General features: G+C 39.1%; 1 long non-coding RNA gene across 2 annotated transcripts; it reads left to right on the forward strand.

The window, feature by feature from the left end:
- The first annotated feature begins 1,035 nt into the window (after nucleotides 1–1,035).
- On the forward strand, nucleotides 1,036–26,438 carry LOC104971004 (uncharacterized). 2 transcript variants are annotated; one of them, XR_804468.3, is made up of 4 exons: nucleotides 1,036–1,810; nucleotides 7,517–7,591; nucleotides 9,690–10,044; nucleotides 26,003–26,438. It is a non-coding gene; the product is annotated as an uncharacterized lncRNA (long non-coding RNA). The 2 variants fall into 2 exon arrangements; XR_009495413.1 differs by lacking the exon at nucleotides 26,003–26,438 and having other exon boundaries at nucleotides 1,045–1,810; nucleotides 9,690–16,168.
- The last annotated feature ends 795 nt before the right edge of the window (nucleotides 26,439–27,233 follow it).

Below are 27,233 nucleotides of genomic sequence, written 5' to 3' on the forward strand. Positions count from 1 at the left end.
GGTTGCTGTTGTGAGGTTCTTGAGTGGGGAGGGAAGTGGGGAGAAGGCAGTTCCTTATCAAATGAAAGAAGCAGCACAGGCTTTCGGGTATGCCAGTCAATTAGGCTGATGCGTTGAGAACCTATACTGAGGTTGAATAAAGCTCTCTAGATGTCTTATTTCTGTTCAGTTATATTAAGGAGTAGAGCTTTTCTGATACCAGATAAAGAATTTTATTTTTCTATTCTTAAACAAAACAACTGGAGGTGTTGGTCTGTCATTCTATTTCAATTAAAATGAAGATGCATCTTTAGCTGGAATGTATGTGTAACTGTCTTGGAATTAGACTCTCCAGGGTCAGACTATCCTCACACAGCAGACAAGCAAATTCCCGGGATACCAGGCAATGTTTTCAGCAGGCTGCTGCTACTTCCTGTCCCGGAGAAGGGGAGACTTTGGTTCTAATCTCAGCTGTGCAACTGGCAAATCATCTTACCTCTCTGGGCCTCTGTTTTTCCTCCTCTGAAAAATAAGTAGGCTGAACTGAACTGAACAATTTCTAGAACTCCTTCCTATGCTTCTTCCATGCGTTTCCATGAAAAGAACAGAAATCACAGTTTATCCCTTAGTCCCTTTGGGGGAATAAAGCAACATGGAAGGAATTACCTTCCATGGTAAAAATCTCTGTCTGCTATACAAATTTTAGTGTCCAAAGATTTAAAGTCCATTAATCCTGAAGACTTGCTGGGAAGCAGGTCAGTTGACATTTCCATACACTTATTTGAATGTGTTTTAGTGAAGTTAAACATTTTTTTCTGTAGGCTGAATAGAGTCAGATTAAAAAAAAAATTTTTTTTAACATTTCAAATGTAATTGACTTGTTTTGAGTGTCTTATTTAGGTGCTTTTAAAATCTCAAAGAATTTTGTCAAACATTCCCAAAACTGTGCTGCACCTTCAGAAATTATTTTAGGAAATATTTCTTGCTCTATCAAATGGAAAAAATGAAAATTTAAATGTTATATTATTTTAGTTATTCAAATATATATACCTTAATGATGGAGAAGGAAGTGGCAACGCACTCCAGTGTTCTTGCCTGGAGAATCCCAGGGACCGGGAGCCTGGTGGGCTGCCGTCTATGGGGTCGCACAGAGTCGGACACGACTGAAGCAACTTAGCAGCAGTAACTAATGATGAATACATACTAAATGGAAACATTTTACTATAAAATTACCTTCTGCTTTTGAATGACATAAAGTTTGTTATTTTATGAATGGGTGGATAACCTTGGTAAGAAAATGAGAAGACTTAAAATTGTGTGAAAATATAAATTCATCTTTCGGAATTGTCGCTTGCTCCACACACTGTTGATTTCCTGCCCGTTTAATGAGCGCTGCCTACTTGCTAACATTACAAAGATGAGTAGATGAGTAAGATATACTCCCTGCTCCTAGGAAATCATAACTAGTAGATATTTGTAGTTTGTCTGGAGAAAAGGAGAGCTAATAAAGTTTTTCTATAGTATTACCTCATTTGAACTAGTGAAGTAGTACTATTATTATCTTTATTTTATTCATGAGGAGACTGAGTCTCAAGGAGATTAAGTCATTGTCACGGTCAACATGTTATTTGCTCAGTATCTGTGGTTCTATTTAACAGAGGCTGGGACCATGTCTGTCCTTTTCTCTCTGCAGCTCCAGTGCCTACCATAGTACCTGAACATAATAGGTACTCAGTACACATTTGATGGATGAATAGATACTGGATTATTAGTATATCCAACAAATATTGGATTGTAGAGAAACATTAGTAACATTAGTCCTCTCCCTCAAGTAAGTACTCTTTTACTATGCCTTGCTACCTCTTTAATTATATCTGTTTAGTATTAACAGAATGAATGCTTCAGGTCTGGAAAAAGAATCATGGACCACCTAATATTTTAAATAAGGGAAGATTTCCTTTGAAAAGCAGAAGCTGAATACCCTTGCAAATCCCCCAGATTTAAAACTCAACCCTCAAAGTATTCTTTATGAAGAAACAATTATGTATCAAACTTTGCCATTGTTGATGGCAAATCCAATTATTTAGAAATCTTTTGGAATTAGCCATTAGAAGAGATGGCTGCAAGTTTGAAGGTCTAGAAGTACTATGTGTACTTTATTTGTTATAAATATGGGTGATATTTACAAAGCTCAGTTTATAGTTGATGCTAAGAAACAGGGTTATTAACACTTCAGATTATAAGAATGGAATTCAAATGACCTTGGCAAAATGGAGAGTTGTTAATCCTAAATAGGAACACATGTAGGTAGGAAAGACAGATGTACAATAGCTGCAATGTGCAACTGTGGCAGAAAGGAATTTAGAGTACAAATTCAGGAATCACAAAGTGATTCTTGCATTACATTCTCCAGACCATTACTGGAATACTCCCATCAGTCTTGGGCCTACCAGTTGAAGAGATTTTTTTTTAACAAGGTGGATGAGACTCAGAGGATACAGAAAATAACAAAAGACTAGAAATTGAGAAATGTAAAAACAGAAAACAAGTTGAATTTTAGTCATGTAAGTAATTTCTCAAAAATGTGTATCATCCTTACAACCCACTCTCAGAAGCTTCTCCAGATGTGCTTCACCAAAATGAAGGGATGAATCAAGGTAGGAGAAGACAGTGGATTCAGGACACAGGCAAAGGGAATTTCTAGAAGATAGGGAAGGGACAGCCTGGGTGGCCAGTATGCACTTGGTCCAGGACCATCCTTCTCACTGATGCAGGTTACAAGGATCAAGGAAAGACTTCTTTAAGAAGATAAACATGAAAGAATTTCTAACTTGTTTGAACATCTTCAAAAAAAAAAAAGTTCAACAAGCTGATGGAGAGTTTGGGGTTCAATTTGTGATAGTACACAGAATATTTGGCAAAACACACAAAAACCAACTCCAAGGAAACAAGTTGGAGCCAAAAAGAAAGAATTATAGTATATAGATGACAAAACTGACATAAAAATAACACTTACATACTGACACTAACATAGATACTAAGTATTAATCTAACCAAGATTATGATCTGGTGATATTGAGTGGATGAAGAGATGAGGAGCAGAATGTGTGTGATGGTCAGGAAGAGGGTGGTGGTGAAAGCTTTGCATTAGATTTCACAGTAAGAAGTCTTAGCATAATCCTGCACTTCAAAAATCAAATTTGCATATAGACAGTCATAGCATACTTAAAATTGTGGGTGGTGGCAGTGGTTTTAGTCACTAAGTCATATCCAACTCTTGCGACCCCATGGTCTGTAGCCCTCCAGGCTCTTCTATCCATGGGATTTTCCAGGCAAGAATACTGGAGTGGGTTGCCATTTCCTTCTCCAGGGGATCTTCCCAACCCAGGGATTGAACCCCAGTCTCCTGCATTGCAGGCAGATTCTTTATCGACTGAGCTACCAGGGAAGCTCAAAATCGTAGGAGTAAACACCAAAAACATCAACCAACCAATGAATTCAAACAAATAAAACAAAATAGCTAAAAACATTGAATATAATGTAAGGAGAAAGGTATTGATGGGACACAAAAGGGACTGCTGTTTTTCACAGCAAGACATATAAATTGGATTCTTTAAATTATGTGCACGTGAGGATGAAAGAGGAGAGTGAAAAAGCTGGCTTAAAATTCAACATTCAAAAAACTAAGATCATGGCATCTAGTCTCATCATTTCATGACAACTAGATGGATAAAAAGTGGAAACAGTGGCAGATTTTATTTTCTTGGGCTCCAAAATCACTGCAGATGGTGACTGCAGCCACAAAATTAAAAAAATGCTTGCTCCTTGGAAAAAAAGCTATGACAAACCTAGATAGCATATTAAAAAGCAGAGACATTACTTTGCGAACAAAGGTCGACATAGTCAAAGCTATGGTTTTTCCAGTAGTCATGTACAGATGTGAGAATTGGACCATAAAGAAGGCTGAGTGCCAAAGAACTGATGTTTTCAAGTTGTGGTGCTGTAGAAGACTCTTGAGAATCCCTTAGACATCAAGGAGATCAAACCAGTCAATCCTAAAGGAAATCAACCTTAAATATTCATTAGAAAAACTGATGCTGAATCTGAAGCTCCAATATTTTGGTCACCTGATGAGAAGAGCCAACTCATTGGAAAAGACCCTGATGCTGGGCAAGATTGAAGCCAAGAGAAGAGGATGGCAGAGGATGAGATGGTTGGAAGGCATCACCAACTCAATGGACATGGGTTTGAGCAAACTTTGGAAGATAGTGAAGGACAGGAAGCCTGGCATGCTGCAGTCCATGGGGTCACAAAGAGTTGAACACAACTTAACAACTGAACAATAACAATCATTTTGATTGGCTTCTCTGATGGCTCAGATGGTAAAGAATCTGCCTGCAATACAGGAGACCAGAGTTTGATCCCTGGGTTGGGAAGATCCCTTGGAGAAGGAAATGGCTACCCACTCCAGTATTCTTGCCTGGAGGATTAAAACAAACCAAAAAAGAAATCAAATTAACATTAAAATCATTAACATAAAAATATAGTTAAGAAGTTACCTAATAATATTACCAAATATGGGGAAATTCGTGTTTTCTTAGAGTGGTAACTAGTTGCTGTATTTGTGAAGTTAAGATTTTGGCTAATGCTCTGTTCTAGTAAGGGTTGATTTAAAGGAGTTGCTAAATGAGTGAGGTGTTTCCTTTCCTGGAGCTGTATGGAACTAACAATCCACACTCAATGGTCTGGCATGACTTATATGCAGTGATGGAGTAAGGTCCGAGTTGCATTGCCTTGGCTCATCTTCTAGGTTCCTTATAACTCTGTGGGCCTCTGGCAGAGGTGTGGTGTGAAGGACAGAACAATAGTAATTTAAGTCATATTATGATGGCATCTATTTAACTCATACAATCAAGAATAGAATTTAAAAATATGTATGTATATGTATATGTATGTGTGTATATATATATACACACACACACACATATATACACACACTCAAATATTCAAATTATTATTGCTCTGCATCTGTGAGGAGATTACTACCTCTGAAAGGAAGGAACTTAAATGTTTTGAATATCTTCCAAGTGCCTCACAAACATAATTTCATTTAATCACTCAGCACTGCTGAGGTGGGTATCACATAGCCCCATTTTACAGATGAGGAAATTACAGTTCAGAGAGGTTAGGTAACTTTTCTTCTGAGGTCACATAAATAACATAGGATTGAGCCGGTCTGTGTGTCTACAAAGCCAGTGTTCTGTTTTACCTTTATGCCTATATGCTTGTTTTAATTTTAACATAATGTAAAAAAACTAGTTCTCCCACTCTGAATGAATATGCTTTGAAAACAACTGATTTGCTCAGATTAGATAGCTATTTTGATGTCTTGAATTTTTTTTCAATTTTTTTGGTCACTCTGCATGACATGTGGGATTTTAGTTCCCCGACCACGGATGAAACTCGCACCCGCCACGTTGGATGCACAGTCTTAACCACTGGACTGCCGAGGACGTTCCCATTTTGATGTCTTGTAGATACAACTTGAGTGTTTATGTGTTGCATGTGGCCTAGTTCTGTGAGAGGACAGCCTGTAGGTGATGGAATAGTCAAAACATGTCCCATCCAACCAGTCTCCCAAATTGCAGTATAGCCCCTTGAGACCCTGTGAATCAGAGTTTATAAACAACTATTCATAGACACAGGTGTTTTCCTTAGGCTATTATTTATGTGAGGCAGCTAAAAAGCAACTATTTTTTCCTTGCTAAGTATTAACTCTAGCACCTGGCTCACAAGGGCAGGGGAGGGAGGGTGGAGAAGAAACCCTTTCGAAAGAGAATCTGAAGAAGCCCACTGCAGAGAGAGGATGGCAAAGAAAAGACAGCCTTTGAAGAAAAGTCTTCCTAAGGAATAAGGACCACGTGGTCCTGTCGTCCTCCATAATCTAGATGCCAAGAATAACTGATCTTGGTTGAAGAGCAACTTGCCACTTACTCAGCTTTGTGATTCCACTTGAAATAGACTTCCAGTTAAAAGATTAAAAAATGACAACAAAAGCCATCTCTTTGTTGCTGCCTCTCAAATGTGCTCTTAACAAATATTGACAGCTCACTGCCTATGATAGGAGTGCCTATTTTCACAATTGAAATGCTTCCATTCAATAAAGAAATAAATTTTTAAAATGTAGCCAGTAATTATTTTAATTTTTTCAGAATTGACTCACAGTAAAATAGATTTCTCACCTTTAATATAGGTGAAAGAGTTTCTACTTTGTATTATTGAGTTTCTATATTGTATTATTTCATTTTCCCTACCTCAAACAGAAAGAAAATTCCTTTTAACCATTCATCAGTTAGATTCATCAATCCCTTGAATTGGGAGCCATTCTTCCCTGGTAGCTCAGACTGTAAAGAATCTGCCTGCAATGCAGGAGGGCTGGGTTTGATCCCTGAGTCAGGAATATCCCCTGGAGAAGGAAATGGCAACCCACTCCATTATTCTCGCCTGGAAAATCCCATAGACAGAGGAGCCTGGTGGGCTACAGTCCATGGGGTCACAAAGAGCTGGACATGACTGAGCAACTAACACACTTGAATTGAGCACCTGCTACACTTTGGGGACATCAGGTGACTGTGACAGGTAGCTGGCCTGGAGGTCTTATTTTCTACTTAGGAATGATGGTGGAGGCAGAGAAACCTAGATTTGGAAATAGACCATGATGACTGTAAAATTGTATACAAAGGTTAAGACAGCGCAAAAGCTATTAATAGTCAGACTAACTCTGGGACTTTTCAGACAGTCTCCCGCAGATGAGGTGAAGTTCTGGTTTGGTCCTGAAAGCTTTGGGCGAGTTTGCCAGTCAGGCAAAGGGGACTGAAGACATTTGTTAAGGATGACAAAAGAATGGTATATGGGAAAGGAATAGAGTCGAGAACCAAACAGTGTGTTTGCGGAATGGCATGAGGCTCCTTGTGGTTAGGGTAAGGAGTAAATATGGTAGGGTGGTGGAGGTAAATACGGGAGGTGGAGAAATAAGAAGTAGGACATCCCACAGTATGTAATAGGAGTAACAGGCTCCAAGACGGATTGTCAAGAAAACACTGACGACAATGAGGGTGGGCTAGCGTGAGGCAAGAGAGTAGTTGGTTGCCCAAGTGGGAGATACACACAGAGTTCTTGAACGTGTGATAATAAATTTATCAAGGAGGGGATGGTAAGGAATCAGAAGTTATTTAAAAATGTGAAGCACTAGGACTTCTCTGTGGACCAGTGATAAAGAATCCCCTTGCAATGCAGGGGACATGGGTTTGATCCCTGGCTGGAGCAACTAAGCCCCTGAGCTGCAATTAATTGAAGCCGGGAAGCTCTGGAGCCTGCATGTCACAACTAAAGGATCTGTGCACTGTAGAAAGATTCCACATGCTGCAACTAAGACCTGATACAGCCAAATAAATAAATACATTTTTAAAAATGTAAAAGACTATGTCATATTATAAAAAGATATTAATTATTGGTATTTATTATCTGTCCTAACTAGGAATGTGTTGTGACAAGCTATCCCTAGTTAAATGAAGATTTCCTGTGACCAATCTAATACACAATGCCTTCTACAGTAAGTATGTGCTACCATCCAACAGTCCTCTCTTGACTCCCCAGAGTTTATCATGGAAGCTATGTGTGGAACCAGCTCGTTTTAGTCTCTTTAAACATCCTAAGATAAACTTAGATTGCTTATTTGATTGTTAAGGATCCTGCAGAAGACAGTTAATTTTACTTCTAGCACATATGATCATATCTGTATAACTTTGTGTAATTGGTAAAATGGCGAACTTTGTGTAATTGGTAAAAGTTAAGGCCTGTGATTTTATAAGCTTTTCACTCAGATGAATGAATTGATGGCCTTGTTGCAGCATTCCAGACTTGGGATAGAATGAAATTCAAGTTTCTTTTAGCCTTCATTTTAAGGAACCAACTGGCCCTTGTAATTAGATGTATGAACATTGGTAAATATACATATTTGGATCTGACCATGATTTAACATTTTGACAAACACCTATGCTAAATCCATCAATGAGACAGCTGAGGAAAAAATTTCTGGAAGAATTTTTACTGTTCTTCAGTGCTCCTCAGGCAGGAAGCCACAGGAAATATGTATTGTGGTACATATTTCCCTGCAGGATTTGGTGTGTCATTCATTGTACACAGTTCTGCTTTCCAGCTGCCTGTAGTTCACATTTTTGTACTTGCTTTTCCCTCCAGGATAATTCAATGAAGTCAGTTCCTCTGAGATAGAAAATGTCTTTTTATTTTTTTTAAGGTCAGAGGTTTTTTTCTTCCTTCCCAATTGAGAGATAAACTTGATTAAACAGAAAAGATTTAAGTAGTCAGAATTAATAATTTTGACATATGAAAAACTGTGATTGCAATTTGAAATAGTCATTAGATAATTTTATTAATCTAATAGGATGAGTGTTTTTTGGGCTAAATGAAAATAAGGTCTGTCAAATTTGGAGCAGTTTAAAATGTAATAAATTAGAATCTGGGATATGGAAGCGGAAACCAGCCTTTTCTGAGAGAACCTTACTGCTATTTTATTAGATATGGTTTTTTACTTTAAAATTTCTCTGCATTTCTTTTCTTCTCACTATCCTGCACCCAATCTTTAATGTAGAGTAAAATATTTCCCCCACTTTGAAATGGGAAGTAGTGAATAGAATGCTTGAAAATCAGTTAGTATTCTCATATTAAGCAACTTTTTAAAAACATATTTAGCTGTGGTTTTTCGATCTGCCTGTGCATGAAAAGCACCTGGAGTACTTAAAACAAACGAACAAACAAAAACACAAACTTCACCCCAGAATTACTGAATGGGGTTGAGCCTGGCTGTTCACATTTCATAAAATCTCTCAGGCTCACTCTAATAATATAAGCAGAGTTGAGACCACTGACTTCTACTTTTCTTTGTACAGGTATCTCCAGGTTCATTTTTAACCTGCTAAACTTGACTCCCTTATCACCAGCTCAGAGATGGCTGCTGGGAAAACTGACAGTCAAGTGCAGTGGTCTAGAAGAGAGGAGTCCGAGATGATTTCTTAGGCTATGGGGAAAACATGAGAACTTCTATCTTTATTTTTGAATCTCATCCTCTAACAAAATCTGTTTCAAAAATATTTTATGGTGCACATATTAATACAACAGAATTTTTTTTTTTAAGTCTGGGGATGTACCATCAAAATCTTCACAACCTTAGAAATAGGCAGAACAGAAAAGACTCATTTCCCTATTACTTACGTCTCTTGATTCTTTATGGTCACTGAAACAGCTCAGATATTGGTTTTTTATGTGTCTATCAATCGCTTCAGAGTTTTCTAGAGCTATGTATGAAGTCCTGCAAGATGGTTGTCCCCTACTTGATAGCCTAGAAAGGCCAGTATTATATGAAAACCTATCAAACACAGTCTTCTCTTGCTGAATCTTAGCTCTTTCCAGAGTTCCCGCTACAACTTCATTTCCTGGTCCCTTCTTGTGGTAAAACTTGTTCTTGTCCTTCTAAACTCTTCTAAAATGCTCAAGTGCCTTTACATACAGCAACAGGAGAGATGTTAATGTAGAAATGCCTTCGAAATATCTCTTGATATTAGGGAATTGTTTTTAAGATATATTGATATTGTGGTTATTTAAAAAGAATAAAAAGAATCTTTGTTTTTTAGAGATACGTATGTAATCTTGAAAGTCCCTTGGACTGCAAGAAGATCAAACCAGTCAATCCTAAAGGAAATCAATCCTGAATATTCATTGAAAGGAGTGATGCTGAATCTGAAGCCCCAGTAATTTGGCCACTTGATAGGAAGAGCCAACTCATTGGAAAAGACCCTGATGCTGGGAAAAATTGAAGGCAAAAGGAGAAGGGGACAACAGAGGATGAGATGGTTGGATGGCATCACCGACTCAATGGACATGAGTTTGAGCAAGCGCCAGGGAAATGGTGGAGGACAGAGAAGCCTGGTGTGCTGCAGTCCATGGGGTTGCAGAGAGTCAGAGATGACTTAGCGACTGAACAACAATGTAATGTATATGGAATGTGCTTTAAACTAATATGAGAGTATATTTAACTACAATAAGGTGGCTCAGTGGTAGAGGATCCCCCTCCTAATGCAGAAGATGGGGGTTTGATCCCTGGGTCAGGAAGATCCCTGAAGAAGGAAATGACAACCCACTCCAGTATGCTTTCTTGGGAAATCCTGTGGACAGAGGAACCTGGTGGGCTACAGTCTAAGGGGTCGCAAAAGAGTCAGACAGGACTTAGTGACTAAACAACATTAACTCCCACCTTGTCCTTTTCATCTGCCTTTAGGATTTTCCCATCAAATCACTTGGTTCTCTGCCTCACCCCAAGTCCGCCTCAGACATCAAATACTCCCTCCACTCTAGTCAGCGCCCTCAGGTCATTTTCTCACCCCACCACCTAGTTTTGCCAGGCCGCCTGGCAACAGCACAATCTTTCTCTACTATTTTTCTCTTCTTGCCTGGCTGGGGTGACACCAGAGCCAATCAGGTAGCTCTGCTTGTGTCTTCTGTGAGTGGATTCTTGATCTCTTGGCTCTGGTCTGAAGTCTTCCCCTGTGGGCTCTGTGTCTTCCAGCCTCATATCACAATCCTGCACGGGGGGATTTCAGATATTTACCGATTGGGAGGAGGCAACCTTTCTGTTCCTTTCTCTGAGGCCCAGTGGAAACCACCCTACTCCTTGTCTCCGTGAAATGGAAAGTCTAGAGGCAGCTCTCATAGTTTCTGCTGGGGGAATTTCTGGGATGTCTATTTATTTTCCTGAGCTTTTATATTCTTTTTAAATACATGAGTTGCTCTGAAAGTCCCTAAAGCATTTATTTTCATAACTGTAATGAATCCCTGATATTTGGAGGGTTTTTTGAATACCTTAGATATATGTAATCTCACATGTACGAGTGTCTATTGTCTTTTGTTTGTTTTTCTGTTCTTTGTTTTTGTAGTGTGCGGGGCACCTGCTTTGTACTTTCTGTTGCTATACAGAGAAGCGCCACTCTTAGCCACTGGAGTACACGCTCCATCCCACTGTCTGCATCTTATTTCCTTCTTAACTTTCTGGTCCCCCATCCCTAGCATGGCCATTGGATATTGCATCACCACTTCCCTTTCCCCTAATGTCCCGTGACCTACTACGTGAAAAGTGTTGGGCAGTGTGAACAGCTAGCATCTCAGCATTCATCTCCCCTTATACTGGGCCTGGGTTGGGGAACTGAGGGGGAAGGGCTGGAGCTGGGAGAGGGAGAAGAAACTGATAATTGTTCACTTTCTCTTCTCTCTTTGCACTTCCAATTTTAGAGTGAGGAGAGGCAAATCTCCCATTCAGCTGGGATTTCAAGGACACTAGAATAACAAAGCTTAGGACCTGTCAGTCCCATTTGCACACTCCCCACCCCCCGCCCCCCGCCCACCCCAGGACTGAGACCAAACTGCAAGGCAGTCCCAGGAAAATGAGAAGAGAAGGAGCAGGCCATGGGAGAAGAGACAGTAGGGGAGGGGAAAGAAGAAGGTGAGGAGGAGGAAACATTTACTCTTTCATTTAGTTCTTCTTTTAGAATGAAGCTGAATTATCTTGTGCCTTACAGCATTAAAAATGCATTTCACTGGACCTCTGATGAGATATTTGAAATGTCCAAATGGTAGGGGAGCTATTGATATACTAGGAGTTTATGGGCAAAATGAGGCAATTTTTCAAATACTCCCTAACGCAAGAAGTTCCTGACTTTGAAGAGACAGTCATTTGTTGACTACGTTTATCCACATTTACTTCCAAACTCCTCAATAATATATTTCATATAATACACATTTCCCATCAGATTGATGTTTTGACTCAATTTTCCAGGCTTTTAATAGCAGTTGCCTAAGACTCCTGCTTTTGCCTATATAGACAAGGTCTATGTGTTGACAAATTTGATTTATTCTTTTTGTATAAATCCAGGCAGGGGTGTACAGATAACATTTATATATATATATATATATATATATATATATATATTTTTTTTTTTTTTTTGCATTGATGATACGTTCACTTAAGGAAACTCAGAAAAACTACCAAAAAAAAAAAAAACCAACAAGGATCAACCCTCAGAGAGAATTGCTTAGTATTTGGTGCTTATCCATCAAATCAGCTCTATCCACATATGTATTTCTTTTCCTTTTCTTCCCCAGTAGGGATCATGGTGATCGTTCTACTCTGAACCCTTCTTTTTATTTAATACTACATCACAGCCCAGGTGGATCAGTGGTAAAGAACCCGCCTGCCAATGCAGGAGACATGGGTTTGATCCTTGGGTCAGGAATATCCCCTGGAAAAGAAAGTGGGCTACCTTCCTCCAGTATTCTTGCCTGGAAAATTCCATGGACATAGGAGCCTGGTGGACTACAGTTTATGAGGCCTCAAAGAGTTGAACATGACTAAGCACATACAAATACATACATATACACACACCACAGACCCATTACTATGTACACTATAGGATTTTTAAAGTATAAATTTTATTGCAGTATAACATGCAGAAAATTCACAGATTGTAAGTGTGCAGCTTGATGAATGTTCACAAAGTGAACACACCCATGTAACCAACAGAATGCAACAGGCACCCCAGAAACAGGACATACCAGCACCCCAAAGCTTCTCAAAGCCCCCTTACAAGTACTGTGCTCCATCTCAAGTGTTACTGCTATCTTGACTGCTAAAACATAGACTTCCCCATCCCTCCCATTTTTGAACTTTATACAAATGATATATTTATAAAATATATGGTATATTTAAAGTATTTATAAGAACTGCAGTATGTACTTTTTTTGTTTTTGTCTAGCTTTTCTTATCATTATGCTTGCAAGATTTATTCCATTTTGTGTATGGCTGTAACATGTACATCTGAATTATTGTATAGTATTGCCTTGTATGCCTATTCCACAATTTATTGACCCATTCTATTTTTGATGGGCATTTGCCCCTCCTGAGATATTATAAATAGTGTTGCTCTGAACATCTTTGTATACAGCTACAGGTGACATATGCACTCTTTTCTCTCAAAAAAAAAAAAAATAGTTGGTTTACAGGTAAGGCATATGTTTAGCTTTATTAGATAATGCCAAATAGTTCTCCAAAGTGGCACTTTCAATTTTTCACTCTCATCAGTAATGTCTGAGTCCACTTATTTCATATTCTTGCCAATACTTGGTATTTTAAAAAGTCCAGGCCATCAAAGGTAATTAATTACTAGAAACTCTTCTTTTGCCTAGACAGATAAGGCCTATATATTTGTTCTTTTTATGTATATTCTCCAGAATCATATAGAGTCCCTCCCTTGGAAGGCAAGGAGGTCAAACCAGTCAATCCTGAAAGAAATCCACCCTGAATATTCATTAGAAAAACTGACAGTGAAGCTGAAGTTCTAATACTTTGGCCACCTGATGCAAAGAGCTGACTCATTGGAAAAGACCCTGGTGCTGGGAAAGATTGAAGGCAAAAGGAGAAGAGGGCAACAGAGGATGAGATAGATAGCATCACTGACTCAATGGACATGAATTTGAGCAAACTGCAGGAGACAGTGAAGGACAGGGGAGGCTGGTGTGCTGCCGTCCATGGGGCCACAGAGTCAGACACAATGTAGCAACTGAACAACAATAACAGCAATAAGTATTTTATTATTATTATTATTACAATGGCAATATGTTCACTTAAAGAAATCCAAGCAAATTTTGGTCACTTGGGTGGGTGGATAATAGTCTCTTACTGCAGTTTTGATTTTCATTTCGTATATTTACCAGCCATTTGAATACCCTGTTTTGTGAAATGATTGTTCAAGTCTTTTGCCTGTCTTTTTTCTTGGGTTGTCTGTTTTTTCAAGTTGGCTTTTAGGAGTTCCTTATACCTTTGGAGGAGTCCTTTGCTGATATGTCCTACAAATATCTTCTCTGTGACTTGCTTTTTCATTCTTAATGATGATTTTTTAATGGAATAGAAGTCCTTAGCTTTAATATAATCCAATTTATCAATCTTTTCTTTTATGGTTAGTACTTTCTGTGTTCTGTTTGAGAAATCTTGGCCTATTTTAAGGTCATGAAGATATTCTCTTATGTTTTCTTCTAAAAGCTGTATTATTCTACCTTTACATTTACATCTGTAATTTTTACATGTGGTTTGAGGTAGAGAATCAAGACTTTTTAAAAATAATTATGTACCTATGTATCTAATCCATCCAGTGTCCCTTATTGAAGGTACAGTTCCTTCCCTAAACAATGTGAGTTTTACGTGGGTTCATGCCTGCCAAGGAACTTCCCAGGTGGCACTAGTGATAAAGAATTTGCCTGCTGGTGCAGGAGACATAAGAGAACTGAGTTCAGTCTCTGGGTCAGGAAGATCCTCTGGAGGTGGAAATGGCAACCCACTCAAGTATTCTTGCCTGGAGAATCCATGGACAGAGGAGCCTGGTGGGCTACAGTCCATAGGGTTGCAGAGTCAGACATGACTGAAGTGGCTTAGCATGCCTGCCATATCTAAATATGCCATTTAACCACTTGGGAGAGCATTTTGATTGAGCATTTTCTTGCATATTCTTCCTTGATATTTAGCATGAGTGACTTAAAAAAATACTGATGTGAGTGCTAGAGTACTTATAAAGAAAAAATATCAAGATGCTGAAAACAGCCAAGCATTTGTTAAAATATGGCTAAAATCTCTTAGTTATAATTTTGAATTGACCATTATGAGCCAATAAAAGGTTAACTTTAAAAAGTGAATTTTGACTGCTTGTATAAATCAGTATTTTCGGGGGCTTGGGTTAATTTTAGTTAAAAATGTACTGATCTTATTTTGAATAATTAAGCTTCTCTTTTATTATTTTGAAGACCAGTTTGGGGAATGTAATAAATTTTATATTTACCAGAGGAAACTTAGTTTGAGAATGTGTGTGTGTGTGTGTGATTAATCACGTCCAATTCTTTGTGACCCCACGGACTGTAGCTTGCCAGGCTCCTCTGTCCATGGAATTTCCCAGGCAATAATACTGGAGTGGGTTGCCTTTTCCTACTCCAGGGGATCTTCCCAATCCAGCAATTGAACCCATGTCTCTTACATCTCCTGCATTGGCAGGCAGATTCTTTACCACTGTGCCACCAGGGAATTATACTATTAATATTTATTGTTATTACACTATTAGCATTCATTCCCTCAGTGACTTATTTTGAAGTCTCCATTTTATTTGAGATAGCTCATAATTTTAAAGGTATTACAAAATGGAAACTTAACGAGAAGCTATTTGACAAATAGAGCCATAATATATAGGAAGTGGGTTCTGTATATTCTGATGATATATATGTGAACTGTATGATTGAAATTTAACATTTTCATATGTTTGTAATAATTATTTTACACAATTATCTTTACTAGAATAAATCTAATCAGGAAATATAAATTCAGTTTCCCAAATGGACTTTAAATATAATATAATACAGCCTGATATTAGAGAAACATGCTATTAGTCTTATTTTTAGCCACCAAGAGAGTGTCAGCATTGTTAATTAACCTTTGATATGGAATTTCCCTCCCTCTTTTAAGTATCTATATTATTATAAAGTGTGATGTATTTGATTTTTAAAAATTAATCTTAAAATGCTTAATAATTCTGTCATTTAAAATGGTTGTAATCAAAATAAGGAAGTTGGATTTGTGATGAATAGGCTTAATGTTTTTTGCACTTGGCTGAGCAGAAATTAATTTTAATTTAAAACATCTTACTCAGCCTCAGGGCATAAATGAGCATTCAAATCGGATTTTAACCTTTAGTAATTAAACTTCTTATTTTTCATGAAACTTATAGTAGGCTACAGTCCATGGGGTTGCTAAGAGTTGGACACAACTGAGCGACTTCACTTTTACTTTTCACTTTCATGCATTGGAGAAGGAATGGCAACCCACTCCAGTATTCTTGCCTGGAGAATCCCAAGGACAGAGGAGCCTGGTGGGCTGCCGTCTATGGGGTCGCACAGAGTTGGACACAACTGAAGCGACTTAGCAGCAGCAGCAGCACACATATTTATATTTATATGTATTAGCTATTTGTAATTCTGTTGAAATTATTTTAAGGTAAATAAACGTTCAGTTTAGTCCAGTTGCTCAGTCATGTCTGACTCCTTGCGACCCCATGAACTGCAGCATGCCAGGCCTCCCTGTCCATCACCAACTCCCGGAGTCCACCCAAACCATGTCGATTGAGTCGGTGATGCCATCCAACCATCTTATCCTCTGTCATCCCCTTCTCCTCCTGCCCTCAATCTTTTCCAGCATCAGGGTCTTTTCCAATGAGTCAGCTCTTCACATCAGGTGGCCAAAGTATTGGAGTTTCAGCTTCAACATCAGTCCTTCCAGTGAACACCCAGGACTGATCTCCTTTAGGATGGACTGGTTGGATCTCCTTGCAGTCCAAGGGACTCTCAAGAGTCTTCTCCAACACCACAGTTCAAAAGCATCAATTCTTCTATGCTCAGCTTTCTTTATAGTCCAACTCTCACATCTATACATGACCACTGGAAAAACCATAGCCTTGACTAGACAGAACTTTGTTGGCAAAGTAATGTCTCTGTTTTTTAATATGCTGTCTAGGTTTGTCATAACTTTCCTTCCAAGGAGTGAGCGTCTTTTGATTTCATGGCTGCAATCACCATCTGCAGTGATTTTGGAGCCCCAAAAAATGAAGTCAGACACTGTTTCCCCATCTATTTGCCATGAAGTGATGGGACCAGATGCCATGATCTTAGTTTTCTGAATGTTGAACTTTAAGCCAACTTTTTCACTCTCTTCTTTCACTTTCTTCAAGAGGCTCTTTAGTTCTTCACTGTCTGCCGTAAGGGTGGTGTCATCTGCATATCTAAGGTTATTGCTATTTCTCCTGGCAATCTTGATTTCAGCCTGTGCTTCCTCTAGCCCAGCGTTTCTCATGATGTACTCTGCATAGAAGTTAAATAAGCAGGGTGACCACACACAGCCTTGACATACTCCTTTTCCTATTTGGAATCAGTCTTTTGTTCCATGTCCAGTTCTAACTGTTGCTTCCTGACCTGTATACAGGTTTCTCAAGAGGCAAGTCAGGTGGTCTGGTATTCCCATCTCTTTCAGAATTTTCCACAGTTTATTGTGATCCACACAGTCAAAGGCTTTGGCATAGTCGATAAAGCAGAAATAGATGTTTTTCTGGAACTCTCTTGCTTTTTCCATGATCCAGTGGATGTTGGCAATTTGATCTCTGGTTCCTCTGACTTTTCTAAAATAAATGTAGTAAAATTAGATTAATTGAGACTTTTGCATTTTTTACTTTCACACTTGTAAACCGAACTATCTGTTGTATCTTTTAAAAAATCACATTCCTTTATTTATTTACTGCTTCCACTAAACAGGATGAAACTGGAAGCTAGGAATGACCACAGCAAGGCTTGTGGGTTGTGGAGACTGATTTAGACCAGAGCTTCCCAGAATTTGTTTTACAAAATATTCGTCCACAGGATTTAACTTGTATTGTCTTAAAACAAAACCACAAAACAGATATAGTGGTTAAATTAATTTGAGAAACAAAAGTTAACCAAGTTTTCCAAATGCTGAGTTTTTCAGAGCCTTTAATGTGCTAACATGCATTGTGAGTGCCCAGGTGGTAGGGGTGTAGAGAGTGGGGAGAAGCAGTGTAAGAAAAGTGTTTCCCAAACTGGAGACTTCAGTGTGACTTTAGGTTGACTACAGCATCTAGTCCAATGTTTCTGGAACATTCTTCAGAAATGTTGATTTATAGAGACCTACTTTATGCTAAGGTCACCAATTCAGCCAGCTCCTAATCACTCCTCCCTTACCACCCCTTCATCAACAACAACAACAAAAAATACAAAACCTGTCTAAGCTGTAGGTGATAATATTGATGCTTTTTTTGCCTTTTGTTCCTGTACTAAAAAGTTAGTATATCCTGGTTTCTATATGGGAGGAATTTGAGTCCTCTTTACATCCTTGAGGTAGATCCCTACCAATCCCTTCTTTTCTTCTACAAAATGATTATAAGCTCTTACTCTTCCCTCCACCTGGAATAATCTTACCCTCAATATTCCCAGGAATGACTGGATCCTCATCAGTTTTTTTTGCACAAATACCATGATTAGACCACTTTTTCTTATATTGTCTTTCCCTTCCCTCCTCACTATGCAGCACATTAGGCCATTTCCTAGGCTTCATAGCACCTGTCATTATCTGAAAATACTTATGCATTTATGTAAATTACTTTTTGGACATGCTGCAGTCCTTGCAGGCTGTTGGTTTCCTGAGAAGGGATGGCGCCCACACCCTCAGCAATGCAAGTGTGGAGTCCTAACCACTGGGCTGTCAGGGAACACCCTATGTATTCGTGAACTGCTTGATTTACCTCACTGGACCAGGAATCCCAAGATATCAGGGAGTTTCTCTCTCTTGTCCGTTGTGTTCCCAGTTCCTACAATTGTGCCTGATATACAGTGGACCCTGGAAAGGGCCTGACCTCTTCCCAAGGTCAGGGAACACGCATTCTAAAGAGAAAGTTGGCAAAATATGGAATCCCATGTGCTACCAACCATGCTTGAGGTAAACATAGGCTGATCTGGGACCTCCAAAAAGGAATTCTGCTCTTGGATAGCAGTGGTGAGAGGGGCAAAGCATGCCATAGAAGACTTCTTACAGGCAACAGCTGAGCTGAATCTTAAAGGCCAAGTAGGACATATCACTGTTTTGAGCCAAGGAAATAGCCCATGCAAAGGGCCAAAAGTGAGTTAGATGATTCAGATAAGTACACGTGTTTAAGGGAGGGCCACTGGCAGAGTCGGGGAACTGAGGCTGACAAAGATGGCAGGAAGAAGTGACAACACGACTGGAAAGTTGGGCTAAGGAGTTGGATCTTTATTCTGAATTTGATGTGCAATAGTGAAATTGCAAACATTATAATCAAGCTTGAATGAATGTTTTATTTCTGGCAGCAGCGAGGTTGATGGATAGGAAGGCATGAAGCCACTGGTGGGAGGTCAGTTGGAACACTTTGAAACCAAATAGAGGGACTTCCTTAGTGGTCCTCTGGTTAAGAATCTGCCTTGCAATGCAGGGAACGTGGATTCAATCCCTGGTTGACGAACTAAGATCTCACAAGCTGGAGCAACTAAACCCAAGAGCTGCAAGTACTGAGCCCATGAGCTGCAACAAAGATCCCACATGATGCAACTAAGACCTGATGCAACCAAATAAATAAGTAAATAAATAACTATATATATATATATATATATATATAAAAGAAACCAAATAGAATTAATTAGTACTTGAGACCTGCTACACAGGTTGCCCTTTCCTTCTTTTGCTCATAGCTATTGCTTTGGTGGAAAACATTTTTTCTTTCATAGTCACATTAAAAAAAAATTTATTTATTTTTATTTGAAGAATAATTGCTTTATAATATTGGTTTGATTTCTGCCATACGTCAACATCTAAGGCTACCTATTGTTCAATGCTCAGTTTGAATGAATGAATATTGACACTGTGGGCCAAAGAAAACCAAGTATACAACCCTGAATTTGTTCCTGAGAGCAATTGGCAAGAGATCATCCTGATCATTCATGCAATTATTCTGGGCATTTAGGACTATATAGACCCATTCAATATTTTATTGTTTTCTACATGGCAGATACTGTGTGAAATGCTATATTTATAAGAATTATCTATTTAATCCACACAACCACTTGTACACTAGTCATTGTGATTAGCTTTACATTATGGATTAATCAACCGAAGCACAGCTTTGTAAATAAGGTGTTCAAAGTCAGACCACTATTCAGTTCAGTTCAGTCGCTCAGTCGTGTCTGACTCTTTGTGACCCCATGAACCACAGCATGCCAGGCCTCCCTGTCCATCACCAACTCCCGGAGTCCACCCAAACCCACGTCCACTGAGTCGGTGATGCCATCCAACCATCTCATCCTCTGTCTTCCTCTTCTCCTCCTGCCCTCAATCTTTCCCAGCATCAGGGTCTTTTCCAATGAGTCAGCTCTTCACATCAGGTGGCCAAAGTATTGGAGTTTCAGCTTCAACATCAGTCCTTCCAATGAACACCCAGGACTGATCTCCTTTAGGATGAACTGGTTGGATCTCCTTGCAGTCCAAGGAGCTCTCAAGAGTCTTCTCCAACACCACAGTTCAAAAACATCAATTCTTCAGCGCTCAGCTTTCTCCACAGTCCAACTCTTACATCCATACATGACCACTGGAAAAACCATAGCCTTGACTAGATGGACCTTTGTTGACAAAGTAATGTCTCTGCTTTTTAATATGCTGTCTAGGTTGGTCATAACTTTCCAGCCAAGGAGTAAGCGTCTTTTAATTTCATGGCTTCAGTCACCATCTGCAGTGATTTTGGAGCCCAGAAAAATAAAGTCTGACACTGTTTCCACTGTTTCCCCATCTATTTCCCATGAAGTGATGGGACCGGATGCCATGATCTTAGTTTTCTGAATGTAGAGCCTTAAGCCAACTTTTTCACTCTCCTCTTTCACTTTCATCAAGAGGCTCTTTAGTTCTTCTTCACTTTCTGCCATAAGGGTGGTGTCATCTGCATATCTAAGGTTATTGTAATTTCTCCTGGCAATCTTGATTGCAGCTTGTACTTCCTCCAGCCCAGCGTTTCTCATGATGTACTCTGCATATAAGTTAAATAAGCAGGGTGGCAATATACAGCCTTGACCTACTCCTTTTCCTATTTGGAACCAGTCAGTTGTTCCATGTCCAGTTCTAACTTGGGGCCACCCAAGACGGGTGAGTCATGGTGGAGAGGTCTGACAGAATGTGGTCCACTGGAGAAGGGAATGGCAAACCACTTCAGTGTTCTTGCCTTGAGAACCCCATGAACAGTAAGAGAAGGCAAAAAGATAGGACACTGAAAGAGGAACTCCCCAGGTTGGTAGGTGCCCAATATGCTATTGGAGATCAGTGGAAAAATAACTCCAGAAAGAATGAAGGGATAGAGCCAAAGCAAAAACAACACCCAGTTGTGGATGTGACTGGTGATAGAAGCAAGGTCCAATGCTGTAAAGAGCAATATTAAATAGGAACCTGGAATGTCAGGTCCATGAATCAAGGCAAATTGGAAGTGGTCAAATAGGAGATGGCAAGAGTGAACGTTGACATTCTAGGAATCAGCGAACTGAAATGGACTGGAATGGGTGAACTTAACTCAGATGACCATTATATCTACTACCGTGGGCAAGAATCCATTAGAAGAAGTGGAGTAGCCATCATAGTCAACAAAAGAGACCACTATTATTCAAGATTAAAAGTGGGATCTTGGAAGATTGGGACTAGAAACATAATAGCATTATCTTATACGGAACATTAGACTAAAAGTCAACAGAGCAGGATTATAGTTAAAAATTAATAGTTACCGTATATCCAGCTCAACAATCCAGTAAAATAGGTATTATCATCCCCATGTTAATAGTAAGGATACTGTGTATTAGAGTGTTTAAATTACTTGTACAAGGCCACATGGCTTGGGATTTGAACCCAGATCCATATGATTCCAAAGTCAACAGTTTTAGCCACTTGGAAATCCTCTTCCTGGCAGCTCTGGTAGTGATTCATTTGAATGATATGTGACTTTAGACTCTGAGGTCCCAGATCTGTCATTTGTGAAATGGCAGAATTGGACTGGACAACATCTGTAGTCCTTTCCATTCTGTGATCTGTGATCTACAAGGAGCTCTCACTAATTTCTTCCCTTTTACTCAGCTTAACACTTTGAGTTGCATTTACTCCTTTGAATAGTGAAAGAAATATGAGGACCTCCCTGGTGGTCCAGTGCTTAAGAATCCACCTTCCAGTGTAGGGACGTGGGCTTGATCCCTGGTTGGGGAACTAAGATCTCACACGCTGTGGAGCATATAAGCCTGAGTGCCACAACCAGAGAGCCCTCAAACCTCAACTACTGAGCCTGCATGCTCTAGAGTCCGTGCTTTGCAACAAGAGAAGGCCAAGCACCACAAGTGGAGAAGCCCTTGTGCTGCAGTGAAGACCCAGCATGGGCAAAAAATAAGTGAAAAGGAAAAAATATGAATACAGATGACCTGGCTAGGTAGCTTGCAAGGTGAGCATAGGATAGAGAGCAGAGGGCTGGCTCCCAACCAATTGGAAACTAAAAAAAGAATTGAGATGAAAACCTTCTGAAGGCAGTCTCCATACAGACAAAAGATTGGAGGAAAACAATGGGGAAATGGTTACAAAATGTCAAGGTTGCTCAGAGGCCCTGTGAGAATGGTGAGGGAATAACCAAAGATATGTTAGCAACTACTGCATGTGGCCGGTGTGGTGGAGAGAGAGAAGTAAGAATGGAATTCAGTGGAGAAAAACCAGGACTTAGTGGATCCTCTGTTGAGACAACATTGTGTTCAGAATAAAGGTAGAGAAAAGCCAGTCAGTTGGGTGACACCTGATCAAGGCAGCTTGTCTAAAATGAAAAGATCACATGCCATCTGGGGACATTTCCTAGGAAATGTGTTTGGAGAAAACTTGAGTTTTTAGTAGATCAATGGCTGGGAAATCTTTCAGGAGAAAAGATGCAGGTCATGTTTGCCTGGCTCGTTACACATATGTGGGGTTTTTGAAGGAATGCAATTAGCAATTTGCCTTTTTAGAGTTTTCACATCAGGGAAAACAGAAGTGTAAAAGATGAGAAAGGGTGAGGCTTTAAGGGAGTGAAGGGATGGGGGAAGGCTTAATTGGCATGTGATAAAGAAAAAAAGTAGGAAAATAGAAGTCTTTATTGTGCAATCCCTGGGTAATACAACTGCAATAGATCATTAGGAAGGAGGCTCCATTCCCGAGTCTTGCAGGCCTCTCTACAATTGCTTAACTGTCTCTGTCTGAAATATTGCAGAAAACTTCTCTTGTTGAAGAGAATAAGTTGTCATAGACCCAGAAATATTCTTGTTGTGGAATCTTCTACATCAAAAATGTGATGAGATTCAGTTCTTTTTAAAAGAATAAAGCTAATCAAACTTTCAGTACTGGGGCCTGATGATTAGAGATACTCTTCCCCTAGGTGGGGAAGATCCCCTGGAGGAGGAAATGGCAATCCACTCCAGGATTCTTGCCTGGAGAATCCCATGGACAGAGGAGCATGGCGGACTATAATCCATAGGGTCACAAAGAGTCGGACATGACTGAAGCAACTGCACATGCATTCCATTATCTTTTGGTCTTGTTTTCTCCATGTAGCAGTGGTCCCCAACCTTTTTAGCACCAGGGACCAGTTTTGCAGAAGACAGTTTTTCCATGGAGGGGAATGAAAGCAGTGGGGAGATGTGGTAAGTATTAGATGAAGATTTGCTCATTCACCTGCCACTCACCTGCCAGGTGGCCTGGCTCCTAAAATGCCACTGACCAGTACTGGTCCATGACCCAGAGGTAGGGGACCCTTGCCTTATAGAATAGGGCTCATTTAAGTAAGGTATGCTGTACATGTAGTAGAGGAGATGCTTACAAACTGATGAATGTAAAAAATAAAAATTGGAGATATTTTGACACAAGGTGAAGTGATAGAAAATTATCACTTACAATTCTAGAATCTTAAATGCTATGAAATGTTCTGAAAATATGACCTGTCATAACAATGTGACCAACCAAAGTTCTGTGTCACAACTAGAAGTCTGAAAGATTAAAATAGAAATACAGAGGCTGTTTTAGGGTAAATGATGATATAACATAAGTAGTTCTCAAGAGGCAAATGCATTAATAATAAGGGAGAAACTTGAGACTTCACAGATGTTCAAGTATTTAGGAAAATGTGAAGGCTTCCTTAAGCAAAGGAACACAGACAACATAGTGCCTGATTCTCAGGAGATCCTCAGTAAGTCGTCCTTTTTCTCATTTTCTCTACCCCTAACTAGTGAGCTGGCGTAGGAAATGGCAACCCGCTCCAGTATTCTGGCCTGGAAAACCCAATGGGCAGAGGAGCCTGGTGGACTACAATCCACGGGGTTGTAAAAGAGTCAGACAGCATCTGAGCAACTAGTGAACATGAGAAAAGAGAGACTTCCTCACTCTTCCAACACTTTTATTGAACTGAAACCAAGTTCATGTGAAATTACTGCAGAGAAGAGAAATAGTGTCTGTAGAAACAGGATAAATTCTCTGAGGACAGAGGCAAGCAAATTAGCATATAGTATTTATTGAGCACCTATTTTGTTCCGGGCACTTTACTACATCCCAGTGATTTTATTTTGTGCTCACAACAGTCCAGTCTCCCTTTTGAAGGTGAGGAACCAGAGATCAAAAGTGTGAAAATTTGCCCCAAGTCACATAGCTGCTTATGATGTAAAGTTGGAGATTGTTTCCAATACAAATTGCACTCTTCTTAAACTGTGTGTGCACTCAGTCACTTCAGTCCCGTCTGACTCTTTGTGACCCCATGGACTGTAGCCCACCAGGCTTCTCTGACCATAGGTTTTTCCAGGCAAGAATACTGGAGTGGGTTACCATTACTTCCTCCAGGTAACTTTCCCACCCAGGGATCGAACCTGTGTCTCCTGCATTGCAGACAGATTCTTTACCACTGAGCCACTGGGGAAGCCCTTCTTAAACTAGCCAACCCTTAAAATCATCATGTAAGTCCTTAAAGGGCAACTTTAATGATGCAAGATGTAGACGGTGGTACAGAAAGGTCACCTGGCTGATGTGCTTTAAGGGTGAGTAGAGACATCACTTGCTTCTCCTCTACCTGGCCTTAAGTACAGCAACAATGTTTTGCTGTTGTTGTTGTTCTACTTGCAAAGATAATACAAGTTATTCACACCTATGGAAAGTAAAAAGAAGAAAACAAAAGTCACCCAGGAACTTTCCTGGCAGTGCAGGGGTTAAGATTCTGAGCTTCCAGTGCAGGGAGCTCAGTTTCCATCCTGGTTGGAGAACTAGGATCCCACATGCTAAGTGGCGTGGGCAAAAAAAAAAAAATAGTTACCCAAATCCTGCCACCCAGAGATTGACAGTTAATATTTTTATCTCTCTAATGCTTTTCTGTGTGCTTATGTACAGCTAATCTTTAACAACTTGGGGGTTAGGGGCCCGTCCCTCAGAGCAGTTGAAAATCCATGTGTAACTTGACAGTCCACCCTCCCAATGGAAGCTTCTGCATCTATGGATTCAAACAACCTGGGATTGTGTAATACCGTAGTATTTACTATTGAAAAAAATCTGCATATAAGTGGGCCCACACAATTCAAACCTGTGTTGTTCAAGGGGCAGCTGCATTTATAAATATTATATTTGTACAAATGTACATTTTATTAAAAGTGATCATAATTACATAGTTGATTTGCAACCTGATTTTTGCTCTCAACAGATGGCATGTGAAAGAAGTTTCTTTACCTTAAAATTATTAGGACTGGAAATTTAATTAAAATTTCTATTTTAATTAATAGAAAAATTATTATTATTATAACAATATTTTGATCAACACGTCTATTTGCATTACTGAAAGTGTTACAATATTCAATTTATTAAGACTGACAGAGGAGGAGTAAAATGAATGAGTGTTAATGCTATTTATATCCACTGAAATAACATTCATTATGTGAAGCACAATAGCCTAATCTCACACAAATTTGATGTCCAATGCTAATACCAGTGCTGAAAGGATTGGGTATACAAAACTAACTATGTTTCCTTTGAAACTACAATTTTTATACACCTTCAATCAGCAATGAAGAGCACAAGAGTTAAGTTCTTTTCAGGCATTATGAAACCTCAAATTATGTTATTACATTAGTCTGGCTGAGAAAAATAATATTCAGAGAACAGTAAGTAATATACTATTCATCTTCTCCTCTAGAGTACTCAAAGTTCTATCTTTGGCTCAAATAATATCTTTAGGCTATAATGTATTTATGTATCTCTCTTTTTTTTTTTTTGCTGCAGTGTGCAGCTTGTGGGATCTTAGTTCTCCAACCACGGATTGAACACGTGCCCCTGCATCAAGAGTGTGGAGTCTTAACCAGTGAACCACCAGGGAAATCCCCTATTTATATATCTTGAAGTCTTTCATTGACTTTAATGAGAATTCCTATAAGAAGCATGTATGTGAAATTCACTCCTATTTTCGCTGTAGTAATGTCCTTGAGTGTCAAATACAGTCTACCACCCTACTTCATACTTCCAATATTAAACTATTTGAGAGAATTTGTTTTAGGCTTCAGCTGAGAAACTGAGAAACTTGCTGAGAAACTCATATGCTTCTTCCTTCGTCATCATAACAACAATCTGAATGATTGTAATTCCTGACCTTCTCATCACCAACCAGGAAGTTTAGAGTCAAATTTGAGCCAAATCAAATAAATTATATTAATAACGTCAACATGTTTGCATTTTCCTCTTTTGTGGTATTGCTCTCTATTTCCATTTTGTGACCCTTGGGTTATATTTGTATTTAAAGGACAATTCTTTCTTTTCTCTCTTTAGACCAGGGAGTTAAAGCAACTATCTTTTTGTTAAAGGAATGTAATATAAATATTGTGTTTTGCCACCTTACTAATTTATTTTGTTCATTTCAATTTGCTGTGTGTATGTAATCTTGTAGGATTTTTCTTGTGATCCTTGGAATTTAGAAAGTGTGACAGGATGTAGCTAAGTGTGATTCTATTTTCAATAATCTTACCTGGCTATTAGTGAACCCTCTGGACCTGAAGACTAAAATTTCTCTCACCCTAGAGAAATTTTCTTCTTTTGTTTCTCTGATGATTGCTTCCCCTTCATCTATTCTCTCATGAGCTAACTTTTGGAATTAAACCTGTATAAAGTGGTGAACTCAACCTGGTATGCCTGGGGCTTTGCCAAGTTTAGTGCAAACCAGGACAGTTGGTTACCCTATACTTAGCTAAGCTATTGTGTCCCTGGGAACAGTGGTTTTCAAACTATTTATAGTGCCAGAGGAGATATACATTTTTAATTTCTTATCTATTTTAGGGACTGATTTTTAAAAAATATAACAAAAATAAATACAACAAAAGAGAAATAAAAAATACCTACAGAATACAGGTCCAATTTAAAAAACTATTATTGGGTTAAAATCAGACAATCACTCTGTCAAATTGCTCTAAAAGTTTCACATGATTTCTCTTATTTTCTGTAAGTAGCTTGTGAGATCTGGTGT

This window comes from Bos taurus, chromosome 1 (genome assembly GCF_002263795.3).
Source record: "Bos taurus isolate L1 Dominette 01449 registration number 42190680 breed Hereford chromosome 1, ARS-UCD2.0, whole genome shotgun sequence".
Lineage (NCBI taxonomy): Eukaryota > Metazoa > Chordata > Mammalia > Artiodactyla > Bovidae > Bos > Bos taurus.